Source organism: Leuciscus leuciscus (genome assembly GCF_965113295.1).
Source record: "Leuciscus leuciscus genome assembly, chromosome: 20".
Classification (NCBI taxonomy): Eukaryota; Metazoa; Chordata; class Actinopteri; order Cypriniformes; family Leuciscidae; genus Leuciscus; species Leuciscus leuciscus.
The window spans coordinates 4,860,777-4,876,183 of record NC_138744.1 but is presented as its reverse complement, the minus strand read 5'-3'; positions in this window follow the sequence as shown (position 1 = coordinate 4,876,183).

The window sequence follows — 15,407 nt, the reverse complement described above, 5'->3', positions numbered from 1 at the left end:
TCGTCATCTTCATTATGAAGGTGTATCAGATGAATCGGTGGTCTTTCGTTCCATTGCCATCCTGTTCGTCATCCATGTTTACCTCATTTCCGATGAAAACTTTCAGTTGCCTCATTAGTTGCTCCATGTCTTCTGAGGGTAAACTGCCTGGTTCTTGGGCATACTCAGTGCTGTGCTTAACTGAGTGGTGCCAAGGTGGGTTTTGTTGTTGAGTACCCACATGGAGTGCTTTTGGATGCGTTGGTTGATGGCCTTTGGATGTCCAGGTAGGCTTCCAGTGGTTTCCTTCTTGTGGGTTTCTTGAGAAGCGTGGCTGGTCCCATGGCTTTTCCATGCGGTTGGTGTGGTAGCTGTCATCGGCATGGGAGTCACGTTCTCTGTGCTTCTTACGAAGAACTGTGGTGTTGTCATGCCACTGGTTGTCTTCCAGTGCAAGGCTTATGTCTTGGCTGAAGGAGTTTGAAACTGTGGATGTTTTCAAACCTTTCTTTGAGGACATCTTTTGTTTGATGTAGGCCTTGTGTGTCAGGTCACGTAGCTGTTGAATTGTCATTGTTCACATCCAGTTCACATCCTCTTCATGTTGTAATGACTACGAGAATGAACCAAACACAATTGAAGCTTTTAGGTGATTTTGTTCATACATAATCCCACAAAGAGTCTTCACATTCAAGACTCAAATCACCAAACCCAGAGCATTTAATCACCCACAGGCTCCAGAGAGTCTGCAACCAAAAATACTTTTTATTGTTTAACTAAAGGAAGAACGTTGTCAACGTTTGATAATTTTGCAAGACAGATCTGTTCAGAAATGGTACTTCTCAGGGCCCTACCAAGAGGTCACCTGACCCCTGTGACTAACAGACCCCGTCTTTCTTAAGGACCAAGGTCCCACGAGAGATGAACAAAACAGACTTCAGCAGGAACTATCCATGACCTCAGATTGGAATGTCTAAACCCCATAAACTTTACACACCAAGAGACTTTACATATCAAAATCCATAAAACTCATCCCAGAACAATTCTTGACTGACCTATAATCAAACATCGTTCAACTACATAATTCTTTGTTGTCTACAACCTATATGTGTCTATACTTGCTTAGACTACATTACAAGTCATTTAATGGTTATAACTGTTAGATGTTTGAATGAAAGTGTGTTGTGTTTCATATCAATATGACTGTATGCTCTTAAAGGACAAGTTCGGTATTTTACACTTAAAGCCCTGTTTACAGATCGTATCTGATGAAATAGAACGGTTAAGATTAAAATTTGGACACATGCTCCTGTCCCGAGAATTTTAGGTTTATTTCGCTTTTGTGGACCTATTTTGCCAAACGCGTCACACCCGTGATTCTTCCGTTGAGAGCTTGAATAATAGACACTCCAGCCCAGTTCGTGGCGATAATGCACCTTTGCCAATTGCAAGCAAACCACGGGCATTTCATTGAATACACAGAAGAAGCAGAAGAAGAAGCGGCGGAGTAATACCGTAAAGGTGCTGCGGTCTCACAGCACGTCCTATTAAGTCAATGGAGTTGGACAAAAACTACGATAAAACCTGTTGGAATGCATCTTTTTCAGCGATTTTTGATGGAACATATCAGTGAACACCCCCTGACCACTCGGTGAGTTTCACGTCTTTGTAAACGAAAGTTTAATGTGTTTTTAGGACGGAATCTTCCAGTGCATATAGACAACCATTGTGGGGGTGGGGGGGGAAGCGAAATAAACCTAAAATTCTCGGGACAGCAGCATGTGTCCAAATTTTAATCTTAACTGTTCTATTTCATCAGATACGATCTGTAAACAGGGCTTTAAGTGTAAAATACCGAACTTGTCCTTTAACTCAAGAGATGGCTTGAGTGAAATCTGTGTAAAATGTTTCGTATTCTTATAATACTAATGAAGTCTAAACTGTAGCATTTGTTCTCTCTGTTAGTAAGGAGAGCACAGATAAGCATGATTTACGATCAGAACTGAAAAGAACGCCACCTCCTAAATTTAGCCAGTGTCTAATTGGCCAGAACTCATCCTGGAGGTTGGACAAACTTTGAGTTTAAAATCTTAGACCCGAACAAAGAAACTCGCTCTCGAAAAAGTCTCTTCAAAAAGTTCTCGAGGAGGTTGGGGGGGCAGAACAAAGATGGGGCAGAACAAAGATGGAGACAGCAGACGATGGTTATAGTAACCATGTAACAGACGAACATTTCCAGTCATCTAACTACTTTCCGTATCTCATTTTCTTTCTTTCTTGGTGTTATCCTTCTTTTCCGATTGAAAGTCTCGGTTTTAAGTTAAGTTTTGCTGCAAAGTTTCGGTCCACGATTCACGGCTGCAACGCACGCTTTCAACTTCAAAGACGCTTCAACCATCCGCCAGCACACCACGTGACTGGTTCTCCCTGAACTCTATCCAAGCACGAGGAGATCAACCAACGACCCCGAAAAACACGCTTGTACCCGACAAAAGGGAATCCTCAAACGGAATGCAGAAACGCAAGTAACCTCTAGACTCTTAACTGAACTGGTGCATTATAACCTTTTATAACCTGCATAAGGAACGACCAGGGTTAAATTAATGATTGATGGTTCGTTCAGGTCATGTCTTGAGTGCATATAGAAATTTGGGATTTCTTCCTCTCACCCTTAAACTCATTCTTTCCAAACTTTCTTTCTTTCTTTCTTTCTTTCTTTCTTTCTTTCTTTCTTTCTTTCTGTAACTTGTATGAATGTGTGTGTATATATGCGTGTGTTTGTGTTAGGTACTTTCATGTGTGTTAGCATTAGGGTTGGGTACCGAAACCCGGTTCCAACGTAAACGGTAGTATCGAGACCGAATAAGAACGCAACTTTCGGTGCCTGATTTCGGTGCCTGACTTTTTTCACCGCCCCCTATAAAACATCTCGCGGCACGAATGATCCAATAACAAAACATATCCAGTTAACCAGCAGAGCATTCATTTAGTTCGTTTGTTAAATAAGAGACGATCTAGCGCTGAACTGTGTTTTTTTAAATCAAGTGATCAAAGTGCTCGTTGCCGCTGCGATCAGTGGCGCTATATGAAATGCACAACGTCACATCTAAAGTCGCTCACGCACGCACACACACAGACACACAAGAGAAAACACTGTATCCCAGTGTTTTCTCTTGTGGCTCGCGCACACCGCACTTTCTTCACTCGGACGCGCGCTTCAATACGTTGCAGAGATCGATCTATTTATGAGGCGCCGTCTATATGAGTATGTGCGCGGAGAGTTTGTGTGTGCGTGCTCGCGTCTCAGATGAGTATGTGCGCGAGTTTTTGTGTGTGTGTGTGTGTGTGTGTGTGTGTGTGTGTGTGTGTGTGTGTGTGTGTGTGTGTGCTCGCGTTTCAGATGAGTATGTGCGCGGGCCGCGGAGAGTTCCGCGCGTCTCGTGTGTGTAGAGTTTGCGTGTGTGTGTGTGTGTGCGTGAGCGACTTTAGATGTGACGTTGTGCATTTCATATAGTTGGAGCATTCAGCAGTATACATGTAGGCTATGTGTGACTACTTAGTATATGTGTATGCAAGCGTTTTATGTGTCCGTGAATGAAGTTCGATTTAGGCCCTAGACGGCGCCTCATATCTATTCGTTCCTGTGAAGTCACAACATGCACACAAAGTGTCCCTGCTTGATATACAACCACTGATGAGCATAATCGGTTTAAAAAAAAAAAAAAACCTACGAATGCGGATTAGAACCCATAACCTCTGACACTCTTGACTAAAGTTCAAGTTCAGCTGCAGTGTTCCTCTTCGGGTAAGTCTAGTATTTTAATGCCAACTGCAAATCTTGCATATCAAGTATGAAGTATATCAAGTATATTTATATGAGGCTATACTATGTGTGTTAAATATTTCTGCTCAGTGTCAAATATTTCTCTGTTTTGTAAAAGTCTATAATATATAATATGTAATATATATATATATATATATATATATATATATATATATATATATATATATATATAAATAATATGAGAAGACAACATTTTGATCTTAAGTGTTTTCGGCTACATCAGCACAATTTTTAATTTTATCAGAAATCAGAAAATCTTTTTCAGAAAACACACACAGGTATTATTATTTTTTTGATAAAGTGCGGTTTCGTTTTCTTAAGTACCGGTTTAAGAACCGTTTAAGCACCGGAACCATTTGAAAAATACAGAGTAGGTACTGGTATCGGATAAAACCCAACCAATACCCAACCCTAGTTAGCATATAATCAATAAAGTATTGTTTGTATTTGAAAAGAGAAGTATTACTTGTGATACGAATTTATTGTCTTGAACTGCGATCTAAGTTACCTATGCTTTTACCCTTGATTTATTTCTTAAGTTACTGTTAGCTGGGGATTCTTTCTTGGCCAGGAAGATATTATATTTCCTAGAGTTAATAATTGTTTATACTTTCTGTTCATTGGATGAACTGATAAAATGATCATACTATTGATTCTGCTACAGTAAATTCTGAAAATAATTAAATGATTAATTATTGATTATAATCCGTTATGAATAATAATTAATTATATTTATACGGGCGTATAAACGCTACAGTAGCAAATTAATTTTCAATTCATTCAGGTACAATTACCAAACATATCTCAAGGTCTTTTTGTCTTTTTATTAATTTAATTAATAAACTAATTATATGAAACAATTGTCAGTGCACTACAAATAAACTGGTTCTATGCCTTTACTTTATTAATAAAACTTAAGTAATTTATTTTCCCTGGATTGGTACAGCCTGAGACATGCACAAGCCTTCTGCATTTTTGTTTTGTTTTGCTTTTCCCTCCATTGTACCGAACCCATACCGAACCGTGATGTCTGAACCGAGGTATGAACCGAACCGTGACTTCTGTGTACCGTTCCACCCCTAATAAGTGGCTCTGTATATTTCTGATATGTAGAGAAACATTACACTACTTCAGAATCGTAACTACACATAGTTTTAAAGGGATAGTTCACCCAAAAAATAAAAGACTTTATTCCACTATTCATTTCCTTCTCTCTGGGCCTCGAGTGAGATCACGTAGTGTAACATCGCAGCACTTCTGTGTTGTACATCACACGCATCACACACATGACCAGCGTCGGCCAATAGTGAGCCTACGTGTGACGTACAACACAGAAGCGCTGCGATGTTACACTACGTCAACTCACTCGAGACCCAGAGAAAAGGAAATGAATAGTGGAATAAAGTCGTTATTTTTGTTTACTTTTTGCGCACAAAAAGTATTCTCGTCGCTTGATAAACTTAAGATTGAGCCACTGTAGTCACTTGGACTTTTTTAACGATGTCTTTAATAACTTTTCTGGGCCGGCAAGTTCCAATCCCTTAGAAGCCTATGGAGGAGTGATCCAGCTCTCAGATTTAATCAAAAATATCTTAATTTGTGTTCCGAAGATGAACAAAGGTCTTACGGGGTTGGAACAACATGAGGGTGAGTAATTACTGACAGAATTTTCATTTTTGGGTGAACTATCCCTTTAAAGTAGTTCACTTTAAAGCAGCACTCAGTAGCTTCGGGACTTCTTCGCTGTATTCTCGCTTTTTGCTCGCAGGTTTCTCTCTAGAGCTCCCCCCACAGCTTCGGAATAGATATTTGACAACACTGTCGTAAAAACTCGTTGTTGATTCTCAGACACCAGAGGCTATAGATCAACGACATCAAAGCAGATGGGACGTTCTTTAAAACGTCTTCTTCATTCGGGTTCGGACAGCGTGAGGGAGCGCAATAATGACAGCATTTTAGCAGATTTCTTTTGGCGGTAAAGCAATTGTTTACATCGCGAGACCTGATATCACGCGAGACTTCCTGACGCAGCGGCCGGCGGCCCGCCGGCTCAAAGTTGCAAGTGCGTATTTTCCGCTCACGGGCACCAGGGGGGTGCGAAACGACCACCATTCAACCCGAAATAAGTAATATAACCATTCCAATGACTCCGAAGCTGTTCAGTTAAGGTAAAAAAAAGTTACTTAGTTCACCTTTAAAAATGAAAATTAGCCCATGATTTACTCATCCTAGGTGTGTATGACTTCCTTCTTTCAGACGAATACAATCGGAGTTATATTAATAAACACATTGACGCTTCCAAGCTGCATAATGGCAGTGGATTGCAACCATCAGATTGAAGCTCAAAAAAATGCATCCATCTATTATAGAAGAACTCTACGCGGCTCCGGGGGGTTAATAAAGGCCTTCTGAAGCGAAGCCATGAGTTTGTGTAAGAAAAATATTCATATTTAAAACTTTATAAAGAAAAACAACTAGGTTCTGGGCAAACAAACATACGGATTCCACTTAAGGGTAAAGCGCAACTTATGCAAGTAATGCAACGTACTGCTGATATTTACGCTACCCCATGATGCACTACGCTACTCCTGACGTCACAAGTTGCGCTTTATACAAAAGTAGACTGTGTATGGCCGGAAGCTAGTTATTTTACTTTATAAAGTTTTAAATATGGATACTTTTGGAAACTCATGGCCTTGCTCCAGAAGGGCTTTATTAACCCAACCCCATAGTTAATATAACTCCAATTGTATTCGTCTGAAAGAAGAAAGTCATTGTTACGGACCAAACAGTCTGGCAATGAGGAAAACAGACGTTTCTTGTTGAAAAATGTTTTGTTTTGTTTTTTTACCCCAAAAAATACTAAACAATAGAAACCAAAAGTTAACAACTAAGCCTATCCGATTGTTAAGTCTGACGTCACGCGTGACGTTTTGGGTCCAAGCGCTCCTCTCGTCCAGAAATAACAACGGTGGAACCTGTAAATTTATTTACGATCACGTCCTTCTTAGTGAGGCACCCTTGGCGGTCAAAAAGGGTTTAAATTCCTTTAACACCAACAGAGTGGTTAGTGTAGCTCATCACTCAGGTGGCATAATTAAGGGTAGAGTCCAGGCATCAATGAAAAAGAAGATTTACGAGGTTGAAGTGAGTTAGCTCGGGACACGGGACACAGCACTGCGGCATTGTAAAAACACTCAATAATAACCAAAACACTAGCGAAAGCGGTAGGTAGGTAGAGAGGACCTGGACTTTGGACCCGGAAAGAGTATTATCGGAGAGTGGTTACGTCACGACTTAACAACCGAATAAAAGAGGTCAACAAAATATAACTATACTCAAAACAGCATACAACAGAACAGGATATAAACTGAACAAACTGACCTAACTGAATGAGACACAAGGAAACATATATAGTGGCTTGGCCAAACCAATTTACACATAAAGGGAAAACAAAATGGACGACAAATACAAACAACTACAAAGCAAAACAATCTAAACCCAAAATCCAGCTCCAACATGGCGGGACATGGTATAGCTTAATTGGCAGGTCACAGGATATAACAGTCCTCCACCCTTGGCAACGCCTTTCTTCCCCCAGGACAGACCTCTCTCCAATGTTGTATTACAAATTTATTAAATGTTTAATTTAGGTTTCAACATTAAAAGTTAAGACTTTGATTTTAGTAGGGTCAGTTTCTATCTAAAGACTCCGGCCAGTTCTGTTTTCTCTATTGTATTTTAAATGAGTCAGATCACTGAGATTCTCACCTTTCAGCCTAGACGTTGAATCGTTAAGTTGATTGGCTTAGCTGTAGGGGAGACTTTCACCTTTTGTCTTTAATGGCTCTGGGATGGCCCTTGGAACCAGAGTTCCTGGCCAGTATCAGCATTTGAATAGTTATGCTGATTCAATTGGACTGGTAGTGCTCTCAGAGTAGGGTGTGTTCCTACTTCATTTGCATGCTTTGTTCAGAGTCTCCACCTCTATGTAATCCCTCCCCCTTGGAATGTATATAACTACAATGCATACTGTATTAGCTTTAGACTTTTGAAGAACTGCAGCCACGTCAACGCGAAGTCCTCAATAAAGAAATAACTTCTTGAACGTGATCCCAAAAGTCTCCTGGTCTTCGATTCTGAGTTTACAACACCAACATGGTAACAAAGAAACAATGATTAATAGAACAGAAAATGTTTACATAACCCTACAATGTAAAAATGTGTGCACTCCATTTAAACAGTGTATGGTTGAAGCAAATAAATGTATATTATACCTGAAATAAACTATGTGATCAGTGTATTCAAATCATGAATTGTTTGGGGTGTGGCTAACTGCAAAAATAATTTTACCTGTGTACCTAAAACATGGCTTGTGTGCGGTAGGGATGGGGAAATGAAGCCTCGTGAATCACTGAGGCTTTCCCCTGACTGTTCCGGGAAAAGATTCAAAGCTTCGAGAACTGGTCGAGAACAGCGCCATCTGGTGCTTATTTAAAATCAAGCAGTCAGAAGCCTGTGTTAAGAAGCTCTGCTAGATGAAGCAACCACAACACACTCCATAGTTTCAATGTTATGTGTAATAAAAGCCTTACATGTTTGTGTTTGATTTGTTCATTAAATAAATTAATGTGTGTGACAATAAAATAAAATATAAGCTTATATGATTCAATAAGATTTAATGTAGGCCTAATGTAGCCCAAATCCACCTAATGTAGGTGGATTTGTCTCTCTGTTGGGTGCCTGTTCTCCCCAAAAAATCTTCTTCCAGTGCTATATGTAAATGACTGTTTTATCAGTCACTTACTCATTCGGATGCTCCTTCCCTAGAAATAAAATGTAAAAAAATTAAATGCAATAATTCCACTTTAGCAGAATCAAATACACTTAACCTCAGCACTACTTCCAGATAACTAAAGTGCATTAAGTACAACATTTGTTGTTCTTATTTACTTTTAAGTATATATTTTTGGATATCAAAGTACAATTGCAGTACTTTAGTACTTCAGTACTGCAGTATATTAAGTACATAAATATGTAAATGCATTTGTAGTAAACTTAGCATAAAATAAATGTTTCAAACATATTTTAGTATTTTTTTTTCTAATAGGGTTTTCATGTGTTTGAGTTTTAAACTAGCTGACAACATTGACATCAGAGGCTACAACATGCTAATATGCTAATCGCGATTAGCATCTTACTGTAATCAAATCAATGGTACACATGCGCGCACACACACACACACACACACAGCTGCAGGTTGTATTACGTCCGTTATCCGTGTGTAAAAGTTAACTTAAACACAGAACATTTCTGGGAAGTTAATGAACTCCATTAACACAAGATTTGTTTACCTGCATTATATATTCTACCATGAACTATTTTAACATTCTTATCCACTTATTTTAATGTAACGTTAGGCTAATACCTAAACGTTTAAATAGTAATTGATCTCTGTTTTTCTAAAATGATAGTGGATATATATAGGACATGAACACGAAACATAACTTTACGTAATAGAGACTGAAAAATGTTCTCTTACCTGATATCGCCTAAATGTTTGCAGGACCTCACACATCCAGACCGACCTTCCTCTGTGTTCACATATCAGCTTCTGTTCTCCTACGTTTAACTTACATGTCTTGCCAACCTTGAGACCTCAGAATTAGGGAGATATTTAAAGGGGGGGGGGGGGGAGTTATTTGACAAATGCATTTCCTTAAAGGAGAACTCCGGTCAATTTTAACATTGAGCTCATTTTGTTGTAAATTTGGAGTGCTGTCAATACAGAGAACAATGACAAAAATCGGTGTTGCCTACACCGTGTTATCCTCTTTTTAAAATTTGCACCCTGTTGACTTCAATGGGGCATATTTTAAACCTGCTTTTACAAGTGCAAGTTTACATTACAAGTGCACAGGTCATGTGAGTGATTCCTTTAGAGTTAACACGGGTGAATCTGACTGCAGTAGATGTGAAAGATATGAATAAAGTTAATTCGGCCAGCGCTCATACCTGTGTTTACATCCTGTTTTCGGTTGAAGTCCAAAGTAGTCGATTGTCGAGTTCACGCGCATATGTTTAGTTACCTATGATCACGCGCGTGAACTCGACAATCGACTACTTTGGACTTCAACCGAAAACAGGATGTAAATACAGGTATGAGCGCTGGCCGAATTAACTTCATTTTAACGGATGGTGTAGCAATATTGTTGTCCAGGTGGAAATCGGGAGAAATTCGGGAGAAAGGTCGGTCCGGGAGATTTTCGGGAGGGGCTTTGAAATTCGGGAGTCTCCCGGAAAAATCGGGAGGGTTGGCATGTAACGCAAATTAGTTCAAAATAATAATTTAACAGGCTTAAGGAAAGACTGAGTAATCTCTTGCGGAGCAGTAGCACACACACGTGTCGTCATCAACACAAACGGACGTATTTTCAAACATGACCAGTAAAAAGGCGCGCACGGTTGTCATTGGCCATTCACGTAGATGACAGTCATATTAACCAATCATGATCAAAGATGGTGAAACAACCAATAGCAATTGTTTCAGCGTGGTAATGGAAAAGATCACTTTTTATTTATTTTTGTATTTTTTTTAAGAAATGTGTGTTTAGTTTTATTTGTAGACTATATTATTTATTAGTTGGTCAAATAGTGTTTTGATGACAGTGTGAATAAAAATGCAATTATGCATGGTAAGCTTTAGGCAAACACAAAATTGTAAGTCCAAACAAAATCACACAAAGCAAAAAAGTTTCTGCTGCACTTCTCTCTTGAGATTGAAATTATATCCATTATTATTGTTGTTGTTAATAATATGATTATATTTTAACATAAATTTTGATTTTTGAAGTGGTGTTTTGATCAAAATATTATACAATGCTAAAATAACAAAATAATAATTAGAAATAATAATAATTCAAAGATGATGTATTCCTTGAAGACATGACATTGATTCAACATACAGATTTTGTAAAAAAAAAAAAAAAAAACTTTTCAACTGTTTAGTATTAACATTTCATTGTGACAACGTTAAAACAACAACTGACATTATTTCAACCATATTTCAACTTTGAGGGTCAGTCATGTGCCAACTATGACTGAAAAGAAAAGTCTATACTGTTGGCCTCAAAAGAAAACTGAACACAAAAGACAAAACACAATATGCTAAAAACACAAAACACCCTCACTTTATTCTGTACTCCTGTATATGATGCAAATATGATTTCTGAATTTACATTGGATTTTCCCTTCAAACCATGAATTTACATTCTATCTTTCTTTACTTGGGCTATTTCATCATCTGAACTGATGTGCCCCTCTCAATAATCAAAACCCTAACCCCAATATTCAAAATCTCTAGAATTATATTGTCACTAACCGACTGACCAGAAAACACTGGAGTATCTCCATTGAATAAGGGCATATGGCTGTTGCTAGGGGTTTGATTTCTTCTACCCATCTCTAAGCCATTATAATTCTATTAATATGATAGATTTTGATAGACAGAATTTGATAGCTTCTGTAACCCGTTCTTCATATTGTACAGTGACCATTTTCTGGATATTTTGAACCATTTGTATAGATTTTAAAATAACTATGGAGATAAGCATTTTGCAGTAACTCACAAAATCAGACCACTAAAAGTTGACACTTTGAATAATGTCATGGGTTGGAAACTAATGTCTGCTGAACACCAACACTCCAGGACTGGATTTGAAGAGCCATGGCCTATACTGTAACCACATACACTATATTGCCAAAGGTATTGGGACACCCCTCCAAATCATAAATTTGGGTGTTTCAATCACTTCCATGGCCACAGTTGTATAAAATCAAGCACTAGGCATGCAGACGTTTCTACAAACATTTGTGAAAGAATAGGTCGCTTTCAGGAGCTCAGTGAATTCAAGTGTGGTACTAGGTTTCCACCTAAGTCCATTTGTGAAATTTCCTCATTACTGAATATTCCACGGTCAACAGTTAGTGGTATTATATCAAAGATTATAAATTACAAATATACTGTATATAATTGTTTTAATGATTGTACAGATATGTTATTTACAAGTGTATAGTTTATGTAATTTACAGATGCACAATTTATATTTACTATATAATTAATTATATTCACAATTATACTTGTTATGTATTTCCCCATTCATAACCCATATAGAGATTCCTATGTGGGTACCACCTTCGGCCCATGTAGGCAGCCTATATGGGACTGATTGTGTTTGCCCATGTCTGACCCATATGGTTTATCAAAGTGGACCCCATATGTTTTTCCCATTCGTAACCCATATAGAGATTACCTATGTGGGTACCACCTTGGGCCCATGTAGGCAGCCTATATAGGACTGATTGTGTTTGCCCATGTCTGACCCATATGGTTTATCAAAGTGGGCCCCATATCTTTTCCCATTCGTAACCCATATAGAGATTACTGTCACGGAATGGGTAAATACAAAAGGTGCGAGGACTCAAGTGCAGAGAAAGAAATATTTATTAATAAAAGAAAAGCTAAACACAAAACAAAACCCACAAGGGGGAATACATAACTAGTAAATACAAAACCAAAAACAGAAGAAGAACTTACTGGGGAATCACAGGGAACAGGAAACATTAGACAACGAACCGACACAGACTGCAAACAAGAGGGGACTTATAAAGGGAACTAATCAAGAGGGAACAGGTGGAAGAACTCAAACAATAATCCGATAACAAGTGGGAGGGATCAGACAATGACATGAGCACATGGCCCAAAATAACAAAACACCCATGTGCAGCACAAGACAGGACAGGCATGTGACATTACCCCCTCCCTACGGAGCGGCTACCAGACGCTCCATCAGACCAGGGCGGGACGGGAGGAACAGACCAGAGCGGGACGGGAGGAACAGACCAGGGCGGGACGGGAGGGACAGACCAGGGCGGGACGGGAGGGACAGACCAGGGCGGGACGGGAGGGACAGACCAGGGCGGGACGGGAGGGACAGACCAGGGCGGGACGGGAGGGACAGACCAGGGCGGGACGGGAGGGACAGACCAGGGTATTTCGGGCGGCCAGGGCGGAGACCTTCCCTCGGGCGGCCAGGGCGGAGACCTTCCCTCGGGCGGCCAGGGCGGAGACCTTCCCTCGGGCGGCCAGGGCGGAGACCTTCCCTCGGGCGGCTCCGGCACTGGAACTGGCACCACCGGCTCCGGAACAGGAACAGACATCACCGGCTCAGGCTCAGGCACAGGAACAGACACCACCGGCTCAGGCTCAGGCACAGGAACAGACACCACCGGCTCAGGCTCAGGAACAGACACCACCGGCTCAGGCTCAGGAACAGACACCACCGGCTCAGGCTCAGGAACAGACACCACCGGCTCAGGAACAGACACAGGCTCGACGGCGGCCATCTTGTCAGGGGACACAGGCTCGGCAGGCGTGACGTGAACAGGCTCGGCGGCGGCCATCTTGTCCAAAGACACAGGCTCGGCAGGCGTGACGTGAACAGGCTCGGCGGCGGCCATCTTGTCCGAAGACACAGGCTCGGCAGGCGTGACGTGAACAGGCTCGGCGGCGGCCATCTTGTCCGAAGACACAGGCTCGGCAGGCGTGACGTGAACAGGCTCGGCGGCGGCCATCTTGTCCGAAGACACAGGCTCGGCAGGCGTGACGTGAACAGGCTCGGCGGCGGCCATCTTGTCCGAAGACACAGGCTCGGCAGGCGTGACGTGAACAGGCTCGGCGGCGGCGGCCATCTTGTCCGAAGACATAGGCTCAGGAACAGTCTCTGGATCGGCAGACGTCCTGTGCTTCCTCCACGCCTGCAGTACCGCCACTGCATAAAAAACGAAGACCACTCTCTTGGCCGTGGCAGGACTGATGGTGGGCGGCTCCGAGACGATCTCAGGGATGACAGCGGGATGCTCGGAGGGGATGGCCTCCGGGACGACAGTGGGCTGCTCGGAGGGGATGGCCTCCGGGCCATTGGGGAGGCAGGAAGTCTTCCTCCTCCTCCTCCTCCTCCGCTTCCGGACCACCGGACTCGAGACCACCGGACTCGAGACCACCGAACCCGGGACCACCGGAACTGGGACCACCAGACTCGGGACCACCGGAACTGGGACCACCGGAACTGGGACCATCTGACTCGGGACCACCTGACTCGGGACCACCTGACTCGGGACCACCTTCCTGGCAATTCTCTCCTGATGGCGAATAAGACCCTCCACCATCGCCTCAAAACTGACCCGATCAAACGCCGATCGGATCAGCCAGTCCATCGAGCGCATGATTAAATAAGGCCTTACGAGCCTCCTCGTCAAGATTCAGCCCCTCAGCTGCGCTACAGAACACGTGACTGAATTCTCTCACCCCCGTCCCCTGCTGACGAAGGGAGATTAGCTCCTGAAATCGGAGAATGACTGAGTGAGAAATCGGACTGGTTGCGCCCCCTTTCTCCGCTGAGTCCTCATTGGTCGGTTCGTTCTGTCACGGAATGGGTAAATACAAAAGGTGCGAGGACTCAAGTGCAGAGAAAGAAATATTTATTAATAAAAGAAAAGCTAAACACAAAACAAAACCCACAAGGGGGAAAACATAACTAGTAAATACAAAACCAAAAACAGACCAAGAACTTACTGGGGAATCACAGGGAACAGGAAACATTAGACAACAAACCAACACAGACTGCAAACAAGAGGGGACTTATAAAGGGAACTAATCAAGAGGGAACAGGTGGAAGAACTCAAACAATAATCCGATAACAAGTGGGAGGGATCAGAAAATGACATGAGCACATGGCCCAAAATAACAAAACACCCATGTGCAGCACAAGACAGGACAGGCATGTGACAATTACCTATGTGGGTACCACCTTGGGCCCATGTAGGCAGCCTATATAGGACTGATTGTGTTTGCCCATGTCTGACCCATATGGTTTATCAAAGTGGACCCCATATGTTTTTCCCATTCGTAACCCATATAGAGATTACCTATGTGGGTACCACCTTGGACCCATGTAGGCAGCCTATATGGGACTGATTGTGTTTGCCCATGTCTGACCCATATGGTTTATCAAAGTGGGCCCCATATGTTTTTCCCCATTCAGAACCCATATAGAGATTACCTATGTGGGTACTACCTTGGGCCTATGTAGGCAGCCTATATGGGACTGATTGTGTTTGTCCATGTCTGACCCATATGGTTTACCAAAGTGGGCCCCATATCTTTTCCCCATTCATAACCCATATAGAGATTACCTATGTGGGTACTACCTTGGGCCCATGTAGGCAGCCTATATGGGACTGATTGTATTTGCCCATGTCTGACCCATTTGATAAACACAAATGGGCCCCATTTGTGTTGCCCATTTTGAGCCCATGCACTCATTTCCCATTAGTGACCCAACTAGGACCCACATGGGGAGCCCACCTGTTTTTGCCCATGTGGGACCTACTTAGCTGACCCAAGTGGGCCCCAGATAAGATGCCCACTTGGTACCCACGTAGCCCAAGCATAAACCATGTGGGGCCCACATATACATGTATATATATATACATATATAATTCCGCGAATAACTGCAATTGCAGA